The sequence below is a fragment of the Meleagris gallopavo genome, chromosome 1 (genome assembly GCF_905368555.1).
Source record: "Meleagris gallopavo chromosome 1, MGAL_WU_HG_1.1, whole genome shotgun sequence".
Lineage (NCBI taxonomy): Eukaryota > Metazoa > Chordata > Aves > Galliformes > Phasianidae > Meleagris > Meleagris gallopavo.
The window spans coordinates 76,941,223-76,947,222 of NC_139404.1; positions in this window are offsets into that span (position 1 = coordinate 76,941,223).

Consider the following 6,000-nt stretch of genomic DNA (forward strand, 5'->3'; position numbering starts at 1 on the left):
CCTTCCTCAGTGCCTCTGGAGCCACCAGCACTCTGCAGCAGCCTCACTGCATTAAACAGGATAACTGTTTGCAGATGGAGTCGTATATCTCAGGAGTTTTTTTTTGGAAAGAGCCTGAAAAATGGGCCTGTGGGATGTCCACTTGTAGCGGGCAGAAGAGCGTATTTACCATTCATGAAGGCATGTATCTTCTTCAAAAAGAGGAAGAGGGTGGAGAGAACGTGTCAGGCTTTTAACCTGAACTCAGAGGAGTTCATTCATCATCCAACAGAATGGCCTGAATTCTTCTCTGAATCAGTCTGTCTGCGGGATGATCTCTGAATTGTGCGTCACAAACAACCTGTTTGCCTCCATGTGAGATCAGTTTGCACTGGGTGCTCATGCACTGCTGTGCGTGCAGGTATGCATCCTGGGATGCTGGGATTCATGGATGCCTCTCCAAAGAGGCCGGTAGGAAAATGGGGAGAGGTTTAGGAAATGATCATTCATTAGATGTTTATCATCAAGGAGTTAGGAACTAGAATGCAGGACTTCTGCTGCAAGCTCCGGCCTTGGCCAGGGAAAAGGCCTGTGGTGTCCTCTTGATTATTTAAGCAGGTAGCATAGAGAGGCTCACAGAGACCTATTTCTCTAAGGGCATTACCAGCTGGCCCCCTGTAATGTGTTTTGCGCTGTTGAGAGTGGCTGATCAGTTATATTCAAGGGGTATAGAAAGAGAAAGAAGTGAAAGAAAAAAGAAAAAGTTTGTTTTTCCATCAGGGCTTCCTGCGACCTTGGGAGGAAGCAGGTGTGCTGAGGCCCGACCTGGGGCACAGAGTGCTTCCTGTGGGCATGCTTTTTTGCTTTCTGATCTTTCTGATCGACTGACCTTGATGATAGAGTCCCACATATCACTGCTGAGGTGACTGAAATTCTTCTGAGCAGACTGGACTATGACTGCCCACACAAGAAGTGCTTCCCTACAGGAGAAGACAGCTCCTTCCCTTAGTCTCAAAGGGAGCCATATATGGGTTTGTGTGCATGTTTGTGTGTTAGGGAATGTCTGCTTAGGCATCACTCAGGCCAAGGTGTGTTCAACTTCTGCCTGCAACTGTCCGTCACAAATGGAAACACCATGCTGGAGCAGCCCTCTGTGGTTTCCTTTCTCTGGCTGTGCAGTATGCGAAAGAGCCTTGAATTCACCTTCTGCTTTGTACTTGACCACACACTCTCCTTAGTGCCATCTTTGGGCCTGCAGGGAACTAGTGACCAAGAACCTGGCTGTGCTTCTGTAGCACTAATTCTGAGAAGTGTCTAGTGCCTTTTGCTAGCCACCAGTACCCTCTCCAATCAGTCTCCCATTTTACAGAGACTTTGTCTCTCCTTCAGGCAGGGTGAGGAATTTGTGTAAGTGCTTAGTGCTCTTGCTGCATCGTGTGATCATTCGCAGCACAGAAGTAAGTGGCAGCATCCTTGAATGTCACATTCTTGATAGTCATAATGGAGAGATTGTTCTTGTCTCTGCTTAGCTCAAACTTGGCTTCACTGTAACCTTCCTCATAGTAATTCTGATGCCACTTGGAAGTGCTAACTATTAACTTCAGACTACTTCTTGAAGGCTGCTGGTACCAGAACATATAGGCAAGCGTGGTATAACAGGTGAGGTCCACACTCTCCCCGGCTCTCTTGAGAGCATATTCTGGCCACTGTGTGATGGAGCATCCCAATTCAGAGCCTGAAGGAGCGAGAGAGAGAAAATGAAAAGAAGTGAAGACAGTGGCCTCAAAAGCTCCTGCACCTTGCACCTGCCCCACACGGCCAGTAGGAAAGCCACAGCGCAGATGGATCTGCAGTCTCTCACCATGTAGAAGAGCAAGCAAAATGGTCAGCATGATGCGGAGCAGCTGTCCCAGAAGAGAATGAGGGAGGAGAGAGAGGCTGGAGAGACTGATACCCCTCGCCTTGTTCAGATTTTCCCATCAGCTTGGGCAGAGGACAGAGAGGGCATGTTTCACATCTGAAAACATTGTTGTTGAGCCATTAAAAGCAAAAGCAAGCGTTTGTGTGGCTGTAAGATTTGTCTGTCTTTGGCCTGTCTGCCAGGGAAGCGGAGATCTGAGCTCATGACAAAAAGGTGGGAGTGTTTTCAGACGAGAAAATTTCTGACTGGGTGTTGCACTGTCCGTCATTTCATCTTTGTGCATGTCTGGGCCTACCAGCCACGGACCCAATCAATGATTTTTTAGCTTATGTTCCCCAGTGGCTTTAATTCAGGGCATCTTTCCCAAGTTCATTATTCCCGTAAATTTAAACATACATTGTTCCCTTCTGGAGAGGTGCTCTTAATACATGAAAGACAATTACGCCTCACAACTCAGCACTTCTGTCAGACAGAAGCAAAAGATAATGGAGGCACTGAAATTGTGCTCAGTATGATTAAGGTCTGCTGTGCCAGACCTGTTAAAAAGCCTTTCTTCTGACAAAAATCAGATCTCAGCTTCTGGACAGTCTAACTATTTCAGAGACTGAATGGGAAAGGACAGATTCTATGAAGACTATGGGAGCTTATTCTTTGATTATGATCTGTAGGAACTCTGAGTCAAGGCAAAATCATGCGAGGGCTGCTGGGCAAAACATTCTTCTACTGTCAGACTCATGAGAGTTTATCTCTTGTTCCGAGATGAGCATTTTTATTCAGAGTAATTTTTCTGTCTCAGGAAGGAGAAAAAGGTTGTGCTCTATCAGAAAGAAGGACGAACATGGAAGACACAATGTGAGATCTCTAGTGTTTCTTTTGTGACTTGTGTAACAATGCTGCCTACTGGAAAGAAGTTGGATAGACAGCCCTTCTATTTTCAGCCTCAAACCTTTGAGGTTCATCCCACAGCTGTCCCACAAGAGCCATAAACCTACAGTCGGGGTGTGCAATCTGTCCACAGGAATCAAGGAGAGCAGCTCTCTGGATCACAAACTGGAGCCAGACCACAGATCACAGGCGGCAGCAGCTGGAGAAACCAGAGTGAATTAATAACTTCCTATTGTGCCTGTGAGCGTGCCCATGTGAGTATAAGCACTTGCAGCTGTGGGGGTACGTGAGACCAGGTACGATTAAATGCAGAGAGTGGAATCGAGGGGCAATGAAGGAGCAGGCTGTGAGTCTGAACACAGCAGTGGAAATGATACCGACTGTGCATGAAGACGTATGTAGTTTATTTCAGAACGGGCATATTAGGCAGTTGGATTTCACAGTACATCACAAGGGCTTTGCTTGGTGGTTTCTTGCTTTGGAAATAATCCACTGCTTTAAGGACACTGCGTGGAACAGGGTTGCTGCTTTAGAACTCTTACCTAGAAAGAAACTGGGAGGTCTTTGTGTGTGAGAGACCTAACATTCTTTTTGCGTGTGTGAAGAATTCGTACAGCAATTAAAATTACGTTCACATCCTGCTTGTTCCTCCTTCTACTCTTTTGTCTTCAAACTACGACTTAGCTTCAGACTTTGCTCAAAATCAAAGAGAATGCTGAGAATGTGCAAGAAGAAAGATCACAGGGTTGTCAGAAATGTACTCACAACTCATCCAAGGATGGAAGGGGTAAACTGAATGGACAGAGGTTGTCTTACAGCTTATCAGGCTGCACCAAGGACATAGGTATGAGTCATAAATGGATAGATGTAGCATGTATACAACTGATGCTTCGTGCAGAAGAAATCCGGACTGTGTTAGCAATTTCTGAATAAAAATATCAAGTTCTGAATAAAAATATATCTATATTTTTCTGGGATGTGATTTCATTTTAGGTCGCATATTACAATATCCCACCTCTCTAGTCCTTCTGAGATCCAGTTCTCTTCAGTTCTTGATATCAGGACAACCTTTCCAGGCACAGTGAATATCATTGTATGCCTGGATTTGATTAACAAACTTCAAGGATTGTTATGACATGATAGAGGATGAACTGCTGATCAGAAAAGAGAAATTCATCAATGAAACGGAACCTGCTCGACCTCTCTTGGTCCGGCTCCCCAGCAGCCTATGTTTTGTGAATAGCACCTTGACCTACGTACCATTATCCTGGGAGTGCTGAGAGCTACTCCCTTCTGAGGGAAGGTACTGGAGAGGAGTTTACGTACAGAAAGCAAATGACTTTGAAGTGTTGTGTCCAAACTTGAGGCACAGAAATAGATAGCTGAATGGTTCTTCTTTACAGACATGATATCTAAACGAAAGTATTCTTGGCTTAACCGCTTAGCTTCGTATCCAGTGTGAATATCACCCTTATTTTCCTGATTTGCTCCAAATGAATAATAGATTAATTGCAGCCCCTTCCCTGGCTGCTGCAGATACCAGTACATAGAGTCGTGATTATCATTTTGACTGCATCCCAGGGTAGCATTCTCATCTTCTTTCAGCACCAGACTTGAGTTTTGTGTTATCTTAGCTCCTGTGAGACAAAGCAAAAGTAACACAGTTAGAAAGCAGACTGCATTCTCCCCACAGCAAAACAGGCATGGTGTCTCAGCTGATGCCTTACTTGCTCCAAAGAAGTACAAGACCAAGCACCAAACTGTCCACATTCTCACTGCTGCCTCAGGAGTCAGAGAGCATGCCCTGTGAGGGACTTACTTATATAGGTCTGTTTCCATTTCCCTTAAGCCAATAGCAACAACCTCTGCACTGCTGAAAACCAAGCTTCTTCCTGCATGAAATTTCAAAGAAATACACTGTTTTAAGAGTGCCTGCTGAAAATATATAGAAGCTTTCAAACTGATTGGGATGGAAAATATTCTATCAGACAGGATAGTATCAAGGGGAAATGGTTTTAAACTAAAATGGGAGAGATGTGGACTGGACATAAGGAAAACGTGCTGTTTTTTTTTTTTTACAGGAATAGGGTAGTAAAGCACTGGTACAGGGTACCCAGAGATGCGGTGGACACCCTGTCCCTGGAGACATTTGAGGTTGGGCTGGACATGGCTCTGAGCAACCTGATCTAGCAGTAGGTCTCCCTCTTTGTTGCAGGGGAGTTGGACTGGATGACCTGCAAAGCTCCCTTCGAACACAAACAATTCTGTTCTAAGTATGTACTCTGTACTATGGTTTCTGTAACTACAGCTTCCCTGGCCTCCACCTCAGCTGGAATCGAAGGAGAGTAAATATAAAGACAGGAAGTGAGACAAGCAGAACAGCTATTTCTTGAAGAACTTTTCTCAAAACAGTTGTTTCTTGTGCAATGCCACAATGTCAAGCTTGCAAAGAAAAAGCACTGCCTAGGAGGAATTGCTTTTTCAGAACTGGAATACGGCACTATGGCCGCAGAAGTTCAGGATGACAATGTTCACTGAAGTTCCGAGTGGTTTTCTACTGGGACCTGGGAAGTGCACAGCTGTGACCAGTCTATAACCACCTCATTTATTTGCTGGACATTGAAGGCTACTGATAAGTTCACAGCCCTTACAGTAGCACTTGCCACCCTAAACTCAACATGCCTGAGAAATGGAAAGAGATCTTACGTTATGCTCCCAAGGTTGAAGAGCTGTTTTTCAGTGTTTATGTAAAAGATCTGAGGTACTACAGTAACATCATGATATTCAGGATGTAATAGCTTACTACAGGAGAAGATAAGAGTAACAACAAGTGCAACAGCAACTAAAATCACTCAGACATCACTCCCAAAGTCGCCACCACGGTACTTATATTCCTTAGGGCTTCTGTCACAAAACAGAATTCCCCAAACTTTCACAGGATGGTTGGATCACTAGTAATAATCCCGAGATGGCAACAGAGTGTGGTAAAAATGAGCTCTAAACAAGAGGCAGGAGAGAGTAAGCAAGTCAGTCTGTGAGAGACAGTGCTTTCCCAGTGCTTTCCTCATTGTGTTACTTTTGCAAATAGTAACACAATACAATACAAATAGTGAGCAAATCACAGCCCTGAGACTCTTCTATGGAGCAGAAGATTGTTCCTGGTTGCAAGGAATGGTGTGCTATGCTCCTTGCTGAACAGCTCATAGAGTCAGGAG